At 47.3% G+C, this 17,596-nt stretch overlaps 1 long non-coding RNA gene across 1 annotated transcript in view; it reads left to right on the top strand.

The window, feature by feature from the left end:
* Window positions 1-13,512, top strand: part of LOC130837982 (uncharacterized) — a 46,449-nt gene extending 32,937 nt beyond the window's left edge. Inside the window, exons 2-3 of the long non-coding RNA XR_009049623.1 lie at window positions 9,989-10,148; window positions 13,290-13,512. This is a non-coding gene — a long non-coding RNA (uncharacterized LOC130837982). The remainder of the gene's footprint in view (window positions 1-9,988; window positions 10,149-13,289) is intronic.
* Window positions 13,513-17,596: the final 4,084 nt, after the last annotated feature.

Genomic DNA, 17,596 nt, shown 5'->3' with positions numbered 1-17,596 from the left:
TGTTTTCTGACAGATCTCCAGCACAGAGCTTGGCACATAGTAGGTGTTCAACAAATATGTTTGAATGAATGGATAAATAACGAAGTGCAAGGAAAATGGGAAAGTCATAGAATCACCAACCCAGGGCTAAGAACACCAGAAGCTGTTAGAAGCAAATTCTCCTAAGACTTCTCCACTGGTACAATGGCGTCCTGAGGTGGGATACGGGATTGTCATGAAATGTCCCAGATTTTATCCTCTATCATTTGCCACATTCACTTACAAGTGAGGTGGATTAGTGTTGAGGATCATTGTGATTCAATATCTTTGCATGTAGCAAGAAAATAATACCTCTCTTAAAGAGTTTTGGGAGAATTAAAAGAAGTAACATATAAATCACCTACCATAGTGTTCAACAAATGCTTTGAGCATAATAAGTGCTTAATGAATGGTAGTTAATAATTATTATCAAGAAGTAAAATGTGACATGCCTCCTTGACCCTGCATACTAGGGATGATTAATCTGTGACCTTTTGATTAGCTAGTTGTATTCTTCTAAGCCCCTTTACTCCTATTTACTATTCATTTTCTTATTCTACTACCTATACTGAGTACCTACTTAGCCAGAATCTGAGCTAGACTCTGGGGATGGAATAATAAACAGGGCAGAGTATTCCCCTGCAGCAGTACCCTTGATGTTTCCTGCAGAGATGACAGCCCACATCCTAGGATCCTCCCTTGTAGATCCTCCCACTTCTCCCTGGTCAGGGGAAGACCTGGCCTTCTATGACACAATCTATAATGTCAGTAACTTGACTTAGCTTGATTGGTGGCATCCACAATCAGGGGGATGGAGAGCCACTGTTCCCTCTATTGGAATGCTCTTTCCCCAGGATCTTGTTTGGCTTACCCCTCTTCACTCAGAACTCCACACAAATGGTGCTTCCTGGGGAAAAATTTCTGCATTCCCAATCCACCCTACCCAAGCACTCCACGTTACATGACCTGTTCTATTTTCTTCATAGCACTTACCAATGTCCAATGTTATTTGATTCACAGAATCCTTTATTTGTTTATAGTCTGTCTCGCCTTCTAGAATATAACCTCCATGAGGTCAGGGACAATATATGTCCTTTTAATAGTTGGTACCATTGCACTTAGAATGGGGACTGGCATCTCATCATTATTTGATACTTGTTTGTGGTTGAATGTCTTTATGGTCTGTCTCCAGACTCCCAGAGCTTCCAGAAGGTAGAATTTCCTATTGCAGGTTGATACAGGACTCATCTGACAATAGAGTCAAAGAAATCAGCCATAACCAGCGGAGTTGACAGTGTCCTTTTAAAAGCTGGCATGGAACATTTGATAAAAATACAGTGAGAGATCAGAGCACAATGAATCATATTTAGGAGAAAATCTCTTTTGAAAAGCCCAGGGTAGGTCATGTTTTTTTCATGCTTGTCAACTTGGCTGAATAATTTGCTTAAAATAAATGGATGAGAATGGTAAGTTGCTATGTAAGGGAAATGAAACAGACTCCTGGCTTCTTGTGCAACACGTCTCAGCTTCTGAAGGGTCTGGCTTGGGTGGTGGTGAGCTTTGTGAGTGGGGAGGTGGCTCATACATTTAGACAGGTTTAATGTCTTCTTGGCTTTGGCACAAGATTTCTGGGGTATCAGCACATTAGCCACTTTCCAATGCAAACAGATCTGATACATCACTGATGTTGAAAAAAAGCCCTACGTCTCAGATCTGTCAGGTTCTCAAACATGAGCCAAATGAGTTAATATCTTCTCATTGTTGTCTTTATTAAGCCTTTGTTAAGTCAATCTTGAATAATGATGTGTCTCTGTCAGAGATCTTTTAATAAAGTAAGGGTTCCTTTATTTAACTTCTCCAAGGAGAACACTATGGCTTTAAAAACACGGGGAACCACAACATCCAAAACGTAAGCAACAAGGCTAATCCCCACAGTGTTGGGCCTCGGATTTTAGCAGCAGAGCAGGGAACAGCTCAGTATTTGTGGCAAAGGCCTCGGGGGCAATATGCACAGGAAGCTAGAGTTGGATGTCCTTTAGGCTGTAGAGGGAGAGGATGGATGCTTTGATGACTGGGACAATGCAGGCTTAGTGCCAGTCTTAGCACTGTGGGAGGTTCAATTCGTGACTTAGTGCCAAAGCCATGGCACAGGGACAAATGGAGAAAAACCACATGGACTGGCCTCATTCTCCTTGCCTCCACCTGTCTATAAATAAGGATGCAAGTCTCTGGGAAACCCACATTTGGTTTATTGGCAGTTCACAGCTTGCTCACCAGGCCCAACCTGGACAGAACCCAGTTTCCAAAATTGTCCCTCCTTGCTCCTTTTGTCAAAACCCCCTTGCTGTCACCTAACCATTTTGCTGTAAAGAGCTGATAAACGAATTCACCCTAATGACTTATGTTGTAGGCAGCTCATAAGATGGCCGCAGTGGTCCCTGCCTCCTGGTATTCGCAGCCTGTGTAAACCTGTCCCCTTCTAACCAGCAGAATACTTCAGTGTTGAGGGAATGCCACTTCTGTGATTAGATTAGAAACGATTACCGTACATTTTACTAGCAGACTCTCCCCATTGCTTTCTCAGCGTGCATACTCCTGGGGAAGCAAGGAGTCAGGTTGGAGAGCCCGTGTGGCAAGGAACTGAGGCCACCCTCTGGATAACAGCCAGAGGGAAACAGGAGCTCTCAGTCCAATAACCCACAAAGAACTGAACCCTGCCAACAACGGTGTGAGTTTAGAAGTAAATTCTTCCCAAGTGAGCTTTCAGATGAGACCTCAGCTCTGGCTGATATGTAGATTACAGCCTTGTGAGACACCGGATGTAGAGGATCCAGCTAGGCTGTGCCCAGATTTCTGACCCACAGAAGCTATGAGAGGATAAATTGTCCTTTTAAGCCACTGAGTTTGTGATAATGTGTTGTCCATCAATAGAGAACTTGCATGACTGACAAGGGCTTAGTGGGCTGTGTGTTCTGGGGAGGGTACAAGTCAATAGGCTGCAGCTCGGTAACCAAAGAAGCACATCTCTGATGGTGAGGCTTGGTGGTGGGCAGGATAGGCGACCCATGGAGTATTCACAGGGAGAGATTGTAGGCAGTTTCTGGAAGTTGTTTTCGAGGTTTGTCAAAAGACAGTCACTTCACTCAGTCACAAGGAAGCATGGAATCTCTGTTTCTTAGTTTTTCCCTTTTAAAGAAAACCTCTTAGACCTAGCCATGCTGTCCTACAGAGGCCGGCATGGTCTGCCTTCTTGGGTTTTCATGCTGACGAGGGTCTAAATGGCTTCCCACCCATTTGCTTGGCAAGTACCAATCCACGACCTCTCTTGCTCTTTTATCAATCAGTTTATACCCCTCCTTCTTTAAAATGGGAGGCAAACCATGTGCCAAACCATGTGCCAAGAGCAGCTAAGAAGCGAGGTCTTAAGAACTTCGGTTATGCTTCTCCCTCTGTTAGCTGAGTGGGATGAGCTCTCCATGTCTCAGTTTCTTCATTGCAAAATAGAATTAAAATTGTACCGATCTCCATATGATCATTATAAAGATAAAATGTAAATCCCTTAGAGCTTAGTATGGAGTACTTAGTAAATACTAAGTAAGGAATAAGTACTCAATAAGTGTTAGACATTATTATGACTTTAACAAATTCTCCCTTTGAATGCTTGCCTAGAACTGAGGCTCTAACAGTAGAATACAGGTCCCACACCTAGAGGCAATCATTGTCTCAAAGTCATAATTTGTTCACAGAGGTGAGGATGCACCTGTGTCCCTGAGTTGCTGTCTGTTTCCGAAACACCCCACTATCCTTCTCCAGGGATGCCAGGGGAAACCAGCACATCATACCAGCTCTGCCCCTCACCCTGCAACTGGAGTGGATCAGCTCTCCTTTCTGGACCTCAGTTTCCTCAACTATGAGATAGGACTAAAAGCAGCCCGCTCATCCCCCAGGGTTAGTGGTGAGACCTCAAGGGATGGGAATTTGAAGAGCACTAGGAGACTTTCTGAGCCTCCAAAATGGAGTTAGAAAGTGAAATCGGAGAATGAGCCAGAGGTCAGGCGAGATGCCAAGGAGGAGGAAGCACAGAAGAAACTCTCTAGGCTGCACAGGTCCTGGGCTTCTCATCCTGGCCCCCAGAATGCGTGATGGTAGCTGCCCTCTTCCCCCAGGACAGTGAGTGCTTGAGGCAGAGTCTGTGTCCCACCCACTTCTGGGCCTGGAACACAGGAAGTCCCTGGCTGATACTTCTTGAGTGGATGTCTGAGGAAGCGAGTGAAGGAGATTGTGCGTTTTCTAAGTGCCTGTGGCCCACACATGACAAACACAGTCCCTGGAAGCTTGGAGACTCCTGAGAAATGACGGCCTGGCCTATGGGTCTTCTAGCCTGGACTTGGGTCTGTTCCTGCTTTGCTAAGGCCACATCATGATTTTCATTCCAGCAATTCCTCTGTGGGTATCAGAGGCCCAGGCCCAGGGGGGCAGTGGGTGGGCCGGGAAGATTCATTCAATCCTGCTTCTGGAGGGGGTGGAAGGGGGCAGTCTGGTGACCCAGAATGCCAAGGCCATTCTCAGGCTGCCTCAAGGTGGGTTAACGGGCGGACGTTCGGATGGTGATGTCTGCTTCAGTCACGCAGGAGCTAGCGCGTAAGAACCTGGGGTTTCCAGGTGACCGTCCAAGGTCGGAGAGGAGGGTGCCCTGGAAAGCCCTGGACTGGTGCCTGACAGGGAGTCTCTTTGGTGCCTGTGGGGATCCCAGGCAGACGGCCTATGACCCTGCCCCAGCCCTGGTCACACGGAATACTGCAGGGGATAGCTGGTTCTCATCTGTGTCCTTGGTGCTCGGGGCTGGGAGCAAGTCAGTGCTAAATGAGGAAATGAATAAGCCCGTGAAAGAATAAATGCACAGAAGGATGTGGAGGAAAAAGTTCAGATGTTCTGAAAAGGGCTATAGCCTGGACGCTGGGGGCCCCCTCCTTCTCCTTGGTGACCCCAGGCCAATCACTTCCCTTCCTCGGACCCTCCATTTCATTCTCTGCAGAGGAGGGAGCCAGCGTAGGCTGGATTACAAACTGGGGACTCATGGGCCCCTTCAGGTCCTGAATGTGTTTTGTTTGTCCAGCACTGGATTTTAAAAATATGAAACTTGCATGTATTTAGGCAGGACACACACACTGCCCAGCTGTCCACAGGAGCAGCTCACCCTAGCACTTAGTGCTCTGCTTGCTTTACACGTTTATGGGACCTGCTGGCCCCCAAGGACATCGGGGTTTGCCACCCCTGGCACCGGCATCCTCTAGGAGAATTTTGGCTTTGTCATGCTAGAATTCTATTACAGCAAGAGGGAAAATAAATGGAGTGAAAGAGAAGAAAAGGGACAGAGGGAGAGGAGGGGAGAGAGAGAAGAAACAGGAGAAGGTGGGGAAGGAGGAGAACAGGGATGTGGAGAAAGAGATCAGATAAAAAGGAAAGTTCTGTTCAAGATTCACCCCAACATGTCCCTCCGGTCAAAAGAAAACCCATGGCTACCTTTGAAGGAAACAGCATCAAAAGAAAGAGGCAGACTCTGGCCTGGGAAAGACCCCCATTTCCTGAGCTCCCGGACGCTGCCCAGGAGACCTGACTACAGGCTGGGTCTGGGGATCGACTCATCTCTGTTCTATAAGGACCCCATCTCCTTTGAGGATCAGAAAGCCCCTCAGGCTTGACTAACCTTGAGAAATGGCACAGACTTGCCTCTGGGGCTCCTCACGGCCATGGGGGTCCAAGCTATTTCTAGACCCAAACCCAGGAGGAACCCAAGGCTGGGAGGGGCAGGGCCCAGAGGTTCTGCAGCCCTGGCCATGGTCCTGAATTATTAATGTTCATTTCAGTTATCTTTTGGTTCAGCAGAAATATGACAAAGCAATCTCAGATAATGAAATCACCCATATTTTCTGCTGTTCATAGCAGACTTTCAGGGGCAAATTCTGTCCCCACCTTCACAGTGCTGATTGAATTACACGTTTCTGGGTGGGAGTGTGACTGTCCCGTGTTATTGATTGGTGTGTAGAACATAGATTAGAGTGACCTGAGGACCTTCCTTTCAGCAGTTCAGTGACTGCTCATGGTCAGCCAGTAGAAGAGGAACCTTTGCAACTTTCATTTCAAAGAGGGTCTCTGAGGGGAGGGGAGGAGTATGGGGAGGCCAGGCAGCCCCTGGTCTAGCCTGGAAAGACTTCATTGTTCTACCTGCTCCACCCTCTCAATCTACCATCACTGGGCTGTCACACTTTGAATTATGCCCTTTTATGGCATCTCGGAACTCATCTAAGACTCATCTTTGCACTTTTACAGGCAAAGAAGGAACTTGCCTAAAGTTACGCTGCTTTCTTTTCATTCCTTCCCTTCTCTCCTCTCTACTATCTCCCCATGAACCTTTGATGTCAATTAAAAAAAAAAAAAAACAGAATCCAAAACACCAGGAAATAAATTACCATCAGTTACCCAGAAACTCCAGGATCCCAAATTGGGTATAGCAGACATTTGCCAATGGGCAGAGTCTGCCACTCAGTCATGGTTTATTTCTTCATGGTGATCAGGTTATCTCCTTGGTGACTGGAAAACATCAAATTTAGTTGACTATATTTTAAAATTGGGGAATCACATACAAATCTAGAGGTATGAATTCTTCTGAAATATCAGAAGATCTGGCTATTCAAGCCCACAGAGTATCAATTGTCTAATGATGAAACTTGGGAGTATTTTATTTTTCTCCAGTTGTTTGAACATTGGCAACATATGCAAGCTTCTAAGACGGGTTAACTAGCATATACCAATCCCCAAAGCTGAAAGGAAGATAGAAGAAGGTTTTGGTGGGTTTTGCCATGAATATAAGTGGAATTCATACGATACTGTCCCTTGAGGTGGTTGTCATACAAATGTTATTTCCTTTTGAAATATTAATAGCTAGTTAGCCATTGTTCAGAGATCTAATTTTAAACCTTTATAGGAGATAAGTGTACCTTTATCCAAAGAATAAAAATATTTTCTAGGCTGCAGTAGGTCAATATCACCTTGAGAGGGGATGGAGAGTATCAGAGTTTTCCAGAGAAATAAAACCAATACGATACACACCCACACCCACCCACCCACCCACACACACAGATTTATGATAAGAAATTGGCCCATGTGTTTACAGAAGCTGAAAAGTCCCCTGATCTATCACTTGCAAACTGGACCCCCAGGAAAGCTGGTGGTACAGTTTCAGTGCAAGCTCAGAGGCCTGAGAACCAGGGGTTCTCATAAATTTCAGTTCAAGTGCAGGAGGGGATCAAAGCTCAAGTAGCCAGGTAGAGGGCGAATTTCGTCCTAGTCAGGCCCTCAGTGGATTAGATGGGGAGAGCCATCTGCTTTACTTAGTCTACCAATTCAAATGCTAATCTCATCTGGAACCACTCTCACAGACACATCTAGAATAATGTCTAGCCAAATATCTGGGCATCTCGAGTCCTCGTCAAATTGACACATACATTTAACCATCATAGATGGTAGAATTAAATTGAGGATAGATGTGGTATGGGACAGACCCACAATGCTCAGAAAAGCTGCTCTGGGCCAGTCCGATGGTGCTTTGGCCCTGCTGGCGACAATGGGGGACACTTGGTAACTGTCAGCTATCGGGTAAAGCTATCGGGTGACACCTGGTAATTGCTTGCTCTTCCATTCACACTGAGTTTTGGGATGTTCTCAATTCTCCTTTGTAGCTATTTAACACATCCTGATGGCCTAGTCCTGGGCCTCCCTCTTCCCCACTTGCAGGGCTGGGGATGCCTTTGCGGAGCTGATTTGAGCTCCATCATGTCTCTGGCTGGGGTCAGGCCTGGGCAGTTGGTTTGCACTGGGGCCAGGCTTGTGGGTTGCAGTGTCTGCCCCTACCTCGTGGAATGTGAAGGTAGAATGGCAAGAAATACACAGAACATCACCCTTTTGAAAACTCTGGACTGGATCTTCGGCTCCCCGACATTTAGTTCTCAAAAACAGCTCTGGCAAACAATCAAATATGCACACAGATGACAAGAAAAGACAACATTCACAGAAAACTGGGAGATAACTCACAGCTTTCCTGGAAGAGTCCCTTTGGAGGTCATCTTGTCCAGCCCTGTGCCTCCAGGCAGATTGACCCTGGCTCCACCTAGGAATGACGGAACCCTCCCCTCTTCTCTAGGTCTTGGACCCCATGACGCCCTGCAGGTCACGGGCAGGATCACCCATCATTCTAAGAGCAAAGCCCCATGGTTTGCTTTGGGGCCGGGAGCCTCAGCACCAGGCCCTCGGAAGCCCCTCCCCTGCCTCTCCCCTTCCTGGCAAATGTCTCTTTATCAGTTGCCAACGATTAGCTTCTCAGAGCACCTCTGGCTTTTATTTTCTCCCCATGAACATTATCTATTTGTCCAATTCATCCCGAAATAGCCTGGTCCAGCCATCCCATAATATCCCTATCCTGTGTCACTCAAAATGGGGGCCCGGCAGGAGCTCCGAGCCCTTCTTCCTGTCCTTTCTCTTCTTTAATAAGCAATCCCCGGGCTTCAGTCAATGCCTTTCCTCCAGATTCATGAGTTGGCTGCCTCTGCAGCGGCCCCAGATCCTGGCAGATAAATCTCCCCCGGAGCTGTCAACACAGACAGAGGGGAAGGGCTCAGCTGGGTCCTCAGAGAGACGACTGTGGAGACACCAGATTTATCACCCACCCTGTCCCTTAGGGCGTCTCCTCCTTGACCTTCTGGATGAAGCAGGGCCAGTGTATGGTTTTTGCTGCCAGGGACCAAGATGCCAAAGGCACTGCCTCCAAAGATGGCCTCTCCGCTTGTCCTTGGTGACCAGTGGAGAGCCTGGTTGTGGAAGATGGGAGGTGAGGGGCCCTTTAGCTCCCCAAGGAAGGAGGGACTGCGTGGCTGGCCTTGCTGGGGACTCGTCGCTGCTGGAGGGAAACACGCTGATTTCCAGCCCCGCTCTCCAGGGTCACTCTGGGTTAATTTTAGCTGCTTCCCTGCCCCTGGACGGGCCACACATTTTTCCTCCTTAGCCATGTCCAAGGCTCTCTTCTCACGCAGCCCCAGCGCCTGCCCAAGCAAAATTGAGACATGTGCTGATGACAGTGTGTTTCCATGAAGACAGATCGCTCTCTCTCCAAGGTCAAATCTCCCGCTGGCCAGGCTCTTTGGCAAACGATTCGTCAAACAGGGCAGCGAGCAGCAGACAGTGAGCTCTCAGGCCCCTGGCCGGTCGACCCGTCAAAACCTTTCAGAGGATTTTCGTGCCCTGTAGAACTTTTCTCCTTCCACTGTCTGCCTGCGCCTCCCCTGACAGCGCCCCCAACACAGAGGGATGAGTTGGCACAATATCAGAAATTATGACAGGGACCCAGAAGGCAAAACAAATCCTTCTGCAGAAATTGGGAAATTTCTCAGTCATTTTGCAAGGCAAGAGCCATGGTCCCTTGTGAGGTTTAAAAAAACAGAACAGCGAAGACATGGCCTGCTGTGCCTGTCCGTTTCTTTGTCTGCCTCACACACCTGCGAGCAGGCCTGCGTCTTGTTCTCCACCAGCCCACGGCACCGTGCTGGCTTTTGTTATTTGTGTATTTACTATTTTATTAAATGTCTGCTATTAGCCTGGCAGTGGGCACATGGTTCCTGCCCTCATGGAGCTTGCCGCCTTGTTGAGAATGTCACACTATGAAGAGGTGAAAGAAACACGTGGGAAATACTGGATTGAGAAAGTGTTACAAAGGTTACTCTGGGAGGCAGCCTCGAAATGGTGCCCAATGCTCCCCTGTGCTGACAGTCAGGCCCTTTTGTAACGCTGTCCCCTCCACAGTGGCCCGGGCCCTGTGACGCTTCTTAAGGATGGAAAGTGGCAAAAGTGATGGGATGTCCCTTTGATGATTAAAAAAATGACTTCTGTTGTGCTTGCCACCCATTTCTCTCTCTCCCAGCCCTAAATCTGATGGCAGCCAGCTGCCCTGTGTGCACCCCTACCAGAGGCCCGCGTGGCAGGGAACCATGGCTGCAGCCAACAGCCAGCGAGTGCCCGAGTCCAGTCAACAGCCTCCCGAGTGAGCCTGGAGACAGCGCCTTCTCACGCCGACCCTTGAGGTGACCACAGCCTCAGTCCACACCTTGATTCTAGCCTCTGAGGGACCCTGAGCCAGAGACCCAGTTAAGCGTAGTTGGACCCTTGGCCCAGAAGCTGTGTGACATTGGTTGCTTTAAGCCTCTAAGTTTTGTAGTTTTGCACAGCAATACTATCCAAGGAGTTTTCTTTTCTTTATTTTTTTACATCTTTTTTGGCGTATAATTGCTTTACAATGTTGTATTAGTTTCTGCTGTACAAGAAAGTGAATCAGCTGTATTTATACATATACCCCCTCCCTCTTGAGCCTCCCTCCCGCCCTCCTTGTCCCACCCTGCTAGCACTGAGCCGATCTCCCTGTGCTATGCAGCAGCTTCCCACGAGCGATCTATTTTACCCATGTTGGTAATCCATATATATCAGTGCGACTCTCTCACTTTGTCCCAGCCTCCCCTTCCCCCCATGTCCTCAAGTCCGTTCTTTACGTCTGCATCTCTATTCCTGCCCTGCCACTAGGTTCAGCAGTACCATTTTTCTAGATTCCATATATATGCGTTAGCATACGGCATTTGCTTTTCTCTTTCTGACTTACTTCACTCTGTATGACAGACTCTAGGTCCATCCACCTCACTACAAATAACTTGATTCTGTTCCTTTTTATGGCTGAGTGATATTCCATTGTATATATGTGCCACATCTTCTTTATCCATTCATCTGTTGATGGGCATTTAGGTTGCTTCCATGTCCAAGGAATTTTCAAATAGAGATTTCCAGAGGAAGCCCTACAGAAGTGGGGTGGCTGGGAAAGACCTCTCTGAGGACATTACGTTTAAGGTGAAGATTGAAGGATACGTAGGACCAGATGTACAAAAAGCTAGAACAGCATTGAAGTCAAAGGGAACAGCATGTGCGAAGGCTCTTAGGCAGGAAAGGCCTTAGGTTGTTTTGAGTTGTGACTGAAAAGTCGTGCCTGGCTCATTGTTTTCTACTGTCTTTATTTCCCAACTCAACCTTGAAAAGTGGGCATTATTATCCCATTGCTGAGGGAAACCAAGGCAGAGAGCAGTTCTGTCACCAGTCTAAGGCCACACAACTAGAAAGGAGCAGAGCTTGGAGTCAAGCTCTAAATCTCGAAACTGTGTGTTGGCTCATACCTCTTAATACCACATGACTTCTTCCAACCACTTCTCAGACACCCCCCATTCTCCTTCTGGGTCCCAGAAACACATGGTTCCCATCCTGAAGTAGCTCACAACTTGGAGGAAGAGGTAGACAAGGACAGTGAGCGTTTTCCAGGGCTTTACTCTTTGTTCCTCATATAAACCCTGCGAGGCAGCTGGGGGTAGGGCAGGCAGCATCCTTGCACCCATTCACAGACAGGAAAAGGGAAGCCCAGAGGGGATAATGGCCAGCCCAGGGCATCTTGTCAGTGAGGGTGAAATGAGGTCTGGACCCCAGGACCTCTGACCCGGATGCTCATTCTCTTTCCTCCACCTGCATGGTCCTGATTGACACAGGAGCCTCTGAGAAAGATGCCCAGTGCCTTCTAAAGGCAAGAGACTCTATAACCGGCTCTGGTATCCAGCTAGGTCTGTATGCATCATAGTTGCTCAGAGTGTGGTCCACGCATATACGACAATTCTCACAAAGCAGCCGAACATGGAAAACGGACGCATGTTACAACAAAGTCTTTAACTGTACCGTTTTCACCACTGGCTTCGTTTCTAATAACGACAATTTCTGGTTCATTAATCTGAAGAATTCAAGGAAAAACCCAAACTCTCAGGGCTGTGGGTGTATCTCCCCAAGTGGGCAATTTACCTCTTTGTGCCTACCTAACTCCCACCACACTTGGGTCTTGATTTAAATGTGTCTCCCTCGGGCTTCCTATGTGGCACAGTGGTTGAGAATCCGCCTGCCAATGCAGGGGACACGGGTTCGATCCCTCCTCCAGGAAGATCCCACATGCCACAGAGCAACTAAGCCCATGCAGCACAACTATTGAGCCTGCGCTTTAGAGCCCGTGAGCCATAACTATTGAGCCCACGTGCTGCAACTACTGAAGCCCACGCACCTAGAGCCCATGCTCCACAACAAGAGAAGTCATGGCAATGAGGAGCCTGTGCACTGCAACAAAGAGTAGCCCCCACTCACTGCAACTAAAAAAAAAGAAAGCCCGCACACAGCAAAAAAGACTCAACACAGCCAATAAAATAAATAAATAAATAAATTTATAAAAAAAAATGAGACTCCCTCGGGAAGACCCAGCTTGAGTCCCAACCCCAGTCAGGGCTGTGCTCCCTAGCAGCGCCCCGCCCATCTCCCGCCCAGCTCTTCCCGGGTGCGCAATAGACATTAAGTCCATTAAGTCGGGGTCTGTTTATCCAACGTGTGTCTCACACGCTTAACAAGAGCCTCATGCAGGCTGACGGGTGTGTCCAGAGTTTACCGCTGAATCTCAGCCTAGCAGTGCTTGGGACGCGGTAGGAACACAGTCAGTTTTGTTAAATTAAAATGGTGCCATTGACTCATCACAAACACTATGTGTGGCATGCTGCTGAGTTGTGGGCATGGGAACGGGGGAGGAATACCTTTAGGGTGGCGGTGCCATTGCACGTGAGTAACCAGAACGTAATAACAACAAAAATTGTAATAGTAGGTAATATTTTTGAGCGCTTTATGGCGTGCATGTATTTCAAGGGTACCACATGTTAAGTGGCCTCAAGAAGTAACTTTGAGACAGTTATTTTGCACGCAGACATTTTCATATGCAAGTGAGAAGGTGACCAAGTTGTCCTAGTTTGTCTGGGATTGTCTCATTCCTAAAACTGAAAGTCCAGCCTCCTAGGGACCCCCTCAGGCTTAGGCAAAATGAGATGGATGGTCATCTTAGCGGTGGGGGGGAACAGTCAGTGGACTTTTGCCAAAAAAAAAAAAATAGGATTTATAATAGAGGAGAGAGAGGAGGGAGAGAAAAAATCTGCAGTGAGTCAAACTGTGAATCTTGCTTGCATTTGTCAGGGGTGTGTGTGTGTGTGTATGTAGAGGAGGTGGTAAACTGATTAGTTAGCAGCTAGAAAAGAGGCCAGGTTGTGCATCCTGTCCTTGAGGGGGTTGGAGAAGGATATTAAAGAAAACAATTTTAATTGTGTACATTTCTGCAGAAAACCTGTGCAGCGGATGTGGCGGGCTGCTCTGGGTCGTGTCAGCTGCGTCCTTCCCACAGACCTCCCCCTAAAACAGGCCAGCTCTGCACCACTTCCCTCAGCAGAACTTCTTGGGAGCCTGTGCCAAGTACTACAGCAGCAGTCTTCCGGGATCCAGTGCTGGGGAGGCCTCAGTTCCAAGATTGGGGAGAGAAGTTGGCAGTTGGAGAGGCAGTGTTCATTTTCCCTGTGTTTCAAGTGAAAAGCTTCAGTACTCAGTTATCCATCCTAAATAAATGTCGCTTTGGGTCATCAAAGCATTCACGGAGACTCGGTGATTGTTTCTGGAACTTGTGGTCCCTTGGGGAAATTCTGCTCACGCCACGGCACTGGCAGGTGAGGGCTGCGTGGCTCTGAGTGCAAATTCTAGGAGCTTATAACCCTTGGCTGCAGAAACACTCCATGTTCTCAGGCAGCAGATAATAAAGCGTGCAAATGAATTTCTCAATGACTTGAAAACACATCTGGATTCTTAAGGATGAGGAAGATTCCCAGATATAACAAAATCATCTTTGTGTGTGGCTCTTAGAAGTACTCATGAGACAAGAAAATGTTTCGTGCAGAGGGCAGGAAGGCTGGGCTCTCCATTCTTGACTGGGACCAGTCCCCCATGTATTTGTTTGCTTATTGAAATCCATTCCTTTTTTCATTCCTTCATGCATTCTTTCATTTCTGTCCATTCATTGGTTTACTCAATTTCTTTCTTATGTATCCACAGGTTCACTTATTCCTTTGTTTGTACTCATTCCCCTCCCTCAACCCTATTCTTATAAGTTTTTACTGAACACTTACTATGTTGTCAGACATGTACTGAGTATTCTGAGCCAGAAGGCATCCCTGCCTCAGGGAGCTCCCCTTCCCACTGCGGTGACAGATCCTTTCCCCATAATGCTAATCCAAGGCATCTTGGGCTGAGTTCTGGTGACGGGCCTCGGATGGTGCCTGTTTGGGAACACTGGTCACTGCAGCTTTGTGAAGAACTCCTGGATTCTCAGAGTCACTGGGAGGCTCAGTACAGAGTCCATGGGCCTTTTGGTCATGCCTCTGGGGACTGGACCCCTGTGAGTGACTAATAAGATGGTTCTGACCTCAAAGTAGATTTTCTCTCGGCTGAGACAGTGGGAGGCCAGGTCCTCATTTCTTAGTTTTGTTGGACATGTTTACAAAGTCATGACAGAGGCAGATTGGGATCTGATTACATGGGCAGCCCAGATGTCCTTTACCTGTCTACATAGTCCCAAGAATCTAGAGTTTCCAGAGAGAGGATTTTGCTTCTATGTTTGTCAAAATACCTACAGGAAACCAAGCCAAGTGGGAGCTCAGGGACCAGGCAACAAAATTCCAAGGAAGGCTGCCCAAGGTCGGGTGTCCCATCTTCCTGAGCCCTCAGCCATGGGGGGCATCTTGTGGGACCCAAGAGGGAAGAGACAACTTAGTCTGTGCTTTTGAAAGATGCAAGGAAATAACATGAAACACAAAAATAACCAACACTTGTGTATTATTTTCAAACAGTTTTTACATTGGTCTTCTCATCTGTGCCTCACCTGGGCTGTGTGAGGAGGTGAGATCTTATTACCATCATTTTACCTGTGAAGAGAGCAGTGGAATTGTCTGCAGTCACACAGCTAACAGAAAGCAGAGTCAGGATTTGAATCCAGGTCTCTTTGATTCCACATCACGTCTGTTCCATGAGCCTGCACTACAGTGTGTAACCCCTGAAGGCTGGCGGGTGACCTCCTTAGGTGGGGAGAATTTGGAGAATGGGGGAGGTCACTCTCACTAGGTGTGATCAGAGGAGACTTCTTGGAGGATTTGGAATTTCCTTTGAATTGAGGAGTCAGAACTAGTCACGAATTTACCCTGTTTTTACTTTCCATCCTCCTTAATATAACAGGGAATGGGTTTCACCTGCTAGCTCTGACCTCTGCCTGTGCAATGGGAAACATATCTTTTATCCCTTGGTAATATCAAGACTTGGGCATGAGACCTGAATGGCTCAGAGAATTTAATCATTCAACAAGCAGCTTTGCCTAAGAGCAGAAATAAGAACTGACGCGGAGTCCCCTCTGTGGGTAAATATAATTAGCCTGGCTATTATACTCCAAATCCTCCCTAAGCCCCTACTCTCAGGTGGCATAGGGAACCTGCTGGCTTTTGGTGACTCTCAAAACCAAGAACCTTTGCTAGGGCTGCAGTAATTTGATTTATCTCAGAAACAACCCAAGCCGTTACAAGGCTGGGTTTGCAATTTCAATATGCAGAGATTAATTTACATGCAGAGCTAATTAAGCAACTGAAACACCCACTAATTGATTATTACATGAAAAAGAACACATCAATTTGGAGAAATACACTCTATAAGGTTGTACAATATTTGCAAACTTAATTGCCAAGTGGAAATTCCTCTTCTAGTGGCTAATAAATTTGACCAATTACCTATACTGGGAAGGTCTTTAATTCCTGGAGTCCGGCGGCACTCGTCAGGAAAGCTTTGGTCTCTGCCTTTTCAAAGTCAGAAAAGATAGCGGCTCTGGGCTGGTTTCTGCACTTGGCACAGGCCTGGTTCATAGTAAGAGCTCACAGTAAATGTCGTGACTAAAGATCCAAAGCGTCTACAACAATTTCACATTTATTTTTTATTATGAGAATTGTTCTTTTTTTTTTGATACTTATTTTTCTTTAAAGATTTATTTCATTATTTATTTTTTATTTTTTATTTTTGGCTGCATTGGGTCTACGTTGCTGTGCACGGCTTTCTCTAGTTGTGAGCAGGCGCTATTCTTTGTTGTGGTGTGCAGGTTTCTCATTGCGGTGGCTTCTCGTTGCGGAGAACAGGCTCTTGGTGTACAGGCTTCAGTAGTTGTGGCACGTGGGCTCAGTAGTTGTGGCTCTCGGGCTCTAGAGCACAGGCTCAGTAGTTGTGGTGCATGGACTTAGTTGCTCCATGGCATATGGGATCTCCCCGGCCCAGGGATCGAACCTGTGAGCCCTGCATTGGAAGGAGAATTCTTAACCACTGCACCACCGGGGAAGCTCGAGAATTATTCTAGATCATGAACATATTAATATTAATTAACATATTAATATTCTCCCCCTGCCTCACCCTTTTTAGAAAGCCACATGGCATTCACAGCAGCCTAGTAACTAATCCAGTCACAAAGCTAGCAGGGGGTGGATTTTGGCCTTGAACTCAGGTCTTCAATGCTTTTTCTCCATTTTAGGCTCTTTCCTGTGTCCCAGTGACTAAGAGTGACTTTCTACAGGGCTGGAATAAATAGTCACCCAAAGGGCATGACATAATGGGTCCCAAAGGCCTCCAGCTTTAAAGCATCACTCCCATTGGTCTGACACAGTGCTGGATCCCATGGCAGAGAGTGATTCCTACACTTGAAGGAGGGGCTGGATCTTTAAGTCCTGTGTCAACATGCAGAGACCCCTTAAAGGAGTTGCCATCAGCCCCTCCCAGTCACTGTTAGCCTAGCGAATGTGCCTGTACCAGGCAGAGTCACTTTTTAGATGGATTCACAGACTACAAGGATCTAAGGGTGTGGGGCATGGGGCAGATATGTCTTGATAGGTCAGACAGATGGCATAACCGTCTGGGTCTGATGGGGTGGGGGTCCTGAGTTTCTAGAGTCAGCACAAGGACACTGGTACATGCAAGATTTTAAAGCAAAAAGGGTAAAGACTATGAGCAAAGGGACAAAGGAAAGGTGAACGGCTACTCCTCATGTGTGGCGTCTAGAAAGCCATACATGGCACAGTGCCTCCAAGACTCCATTTCCTCATCTGCAAAATGAGAGTTAGGAAACTGCCTTTTCAGGCATATGTGAGGCTTAAATGAGCCAACAGCAGAGAGCTCTTAGCACAGCGCTAGGCACTCAGGGACTGGCCGGCACCTGGGGCTCTTCCTGCAACTCTTCTGGGCCCCTTATTGCACCAATGCTGGACAGACTCAGAAGGCCTGCGTTCCAGTCCCAGGTCATCCACAAACTCACCAAGGGCCATTTGTCAATACTCTCCTCCTTCAGCTCTCGCTTTCTCCTCTATAAAACGAGGCTGTAATACTGGATGACTTCTAAGGACCCCTATACCCAATTCATTCATTTACTGATTTGCTCAGTGACTATAACTGAAGAGCCTACTGTGTGCCAGGCACAGTGCTAGGCAGTGGGGATACAGCTTGGAGAGACAAGGCTTCTGCTGTAAGAGAGCTGATGGTCTAGTGAAGGAAGCAGACAAAAAACAGGTACGTGAGATACTTT

This window comes from Hippopotamus amphibius, chromosome 16 (genome assembly GCF_030028045.1).
Source record: "Hippopotamus amphibius kiboko isolate mHipAmp2 chromosome 16, mHipAmp2.hap2, whole genome shotgun sequence".
Lineage (NCBI taxonomy): Eukaryota > Metazoa > Chordata > Mammalia > Artiodactyla > Hippopotamidae > Hippopotamus > Hippopotamus amphibius.
This window is presented reverse-complemented; position numbering and strand designations above follow the sequence as displayed.